Raw genomic sequence first — 2,729 nt, 5'->3', positions numbered from 1 at the left:
GTTTTAAGATTCCTTGAGTGCAGAAAATCTCTCTCTGCAAGTGGAACAAGGACATTAAAAAAGGATGAGGAAAAGCAATTACAGTTTAAATTTAAAATTATAGCAATCAGTTCAAGACATTTAGGAAGAAACTAAGACAATTTCTTTACCCAGTCTGAAATGCATGTATCAAAACACAAAAGAAGCATAAGAATTTTATTCAAAGGCAAATACTAAAGAATTTTTTTTGCTGGCTTTATATTTTTCTCCACAGAATAGTACATAAACAGAAACAAGTGAGATATGTTCCCCTTCACAGTACAAGATGGTTAAAGTGGCATTGGCTGTATATGGATGTTGCATAACATGGTTGTACCAAAGTTTAGCTTGTCTTTTGGAGGACATGATGAGAAAAGTGAAGAATATACTTTGGCCAGCTGGGAATTTACAGTGTTACATGTAATTATCCCACAAGGATGTGTGCACATGCACTTTATATGAAGAAGATTCAAATGCTCAGCAGCAGAGCTATTACTACTAATTACATATTCAGTGTAGTAGTGGAAAACGTCTAATGCAGAGTCTTTCAATGTGATTTGGTCTGCTGCATTCCTACAAAGGTTTATTCACTGAAGTAAAGCAATGCCAAAAAGTTGGTTATTTTAAGCTGTGAGTGTGAATGTTTCCCTGTTCAAAAGGGGAAGCATAATTCCATATCCTTTGCCATCCTCTTTGAGACATCATGACCTGCTTTATGTCATCTGAAACTAGAGGACACCTGGGAGCCCGAAAGAGCTATCAATTACTTTTTCTCTCTTGTATTAAATGAGCTGTGGTTCTTCACATTAGCTGAGGAGTAGGTGTATATCAATGCACCTGTTTAAAGATGGTTCATATTTATACCTTATGAACAATAACATGGCTATGACAGTTCGGATGTAAAAATTTTGCTAGTGTCAAACAAGTTGGTACAATAGTGCACCAGCACTTTTGATATCTACTCATCATGTATAAAAGTTTTTCCTGAAACCTGAAGTTCAGCATGGATCACACTGATCTTGGACAGTTAGATTGGAGCTGAAGGCTCTTCAGACTCAGTGTGCATTTGTCTGTACCCAGGCATACTAATGACACCATGTTCCAAAACAGCCTCCAAATATTTCATACAGTTTTCCACAGGCATTCAAAGCAGAAGCTCATTCTGTATCTCCCTTGGCAAGTTTCCATTTGGGGAGCATTGGCACTAGAAGCACCATCACAGATGTCATGTACTGTCAAGTTAACTTTTTTTAACCAGTACACATGATGATGGAATTATGTGCAGCACTTAAAAAATGGAGGCCTCATTTAAATAAAAATGTACTTTTAAAATTTTGTTAATGGAAAAATGTTGAAAATTTACACAAAAGTGCTTTTGCTGTAGATATTATACAGTGGACTTAATTTTTAATTTTCCTTCCATATCTGGAAAAATTAGACCTCATAAATGAAGCTTCAACAAGCTGAGCAGATCTTTTATGACCTTTAGAAACAAATTGGTGAGTTGTTTAAAAGAGTTAATTATCCTTGGTCATGCCATAAATAGAAAGGAACAGATGAAGATGCTGTCCCTTTAGGCACTGACTGGAAAGCAGAGTGCCGGGCTGATGTGATTTTCCACAGAAAGGAAACTACACAGTGATGGTACCAAAAATATATTTCAAACTCTCTCCTTGGTTTAAAAGACACTAGACTTCTTTGTAGCATGGCAAAAATAGAACAAATATACTGATTCTACTGCCTAATCCCTTCTGGTGCTAAACTTCTGATTCCTGTACAAAGCAGGGCCAGGCAAATTCTGGGCACCTTCCACAGACTGAACACTTTCTTATCATGTTCTATGGAGCAGAAAATGCAAATCCATTCTGCTGGATGGGATATTTTAAGCAGTGGATGAGGAGAGGGAAGAGAATAAAAATAGCATATTATCATAGTCCTTGAAAAGCTAAAGTGACATACAGCAGGCTTTGTCACAGACTGATTAATAATGTGTCAGACCTGCTCTTTCCCCATATTAATGCAGATTGTATTTACAGTTCTGATCTGACCTAAATGATTGAGAGCTACAGTTTGCAAATAATTTGTCATCTCTAGTACAGTATTTTAGATACTTACCATCAAGAGAAAGTCTTCTTTCTAAATGTGTAAAAAAAAAAATTAAATCTAGGTGTAAATGGTACCTAAAAATGGAAATTAATCATTTTTATGTGAAAATTACAACATCTGTTGAGACTGCAAAATTAAGGTTTAGTTTGGAACTGGTCCAGGCAAAATAATTCTTTACAGCTGAAGGATAATATGACAGCAGAGGTAAATCTAAGTGTTAGGAACCAAGTACTTCCTTTGCTGAAGATTACAGAATTTTAGATCTAATACAACTTCTTATTGGTCTGGAGTTCTCAATACAATATCTACATTTGGATTTAAACATTGTATGGAAGAGAGAGGAAAGGGGAAATAGAGCTAAACTTTGAGTTATGGTGTTCAAAAAGGCAAAGTCATTATTATATTTCTGAAGGAGGAATTAAAAACCACTTTCTTGACAAAAAAACTAGCAGAACTATAGAACTATGCTTGAAATTTGCACTTTATTTTACTAGTTTATCTTTAATTATGTAAGAACTTCCAGAGGCCAGCAAATCATTAGAGAGGGGTTTAATTAAAAAACTCTCCATTGATTGGGTGCATGAAGCTCTATGTAACACAATATC

Source organism: Phaethon aethereus (assembly GCF_964289735.1).
Source record: "Phaethon aethereus genome assembly, chromosome: 15".
Taxonomy (NCBI): domain Eukaryota; kingdom Metazoa; phylum Chordata; class Aves; order Phaethontiformes; family Phaethontidae; genus Phaethon; species Phaethon aethereus.
Note: the sequence above shows the minus strand (reverse complement) of the source record.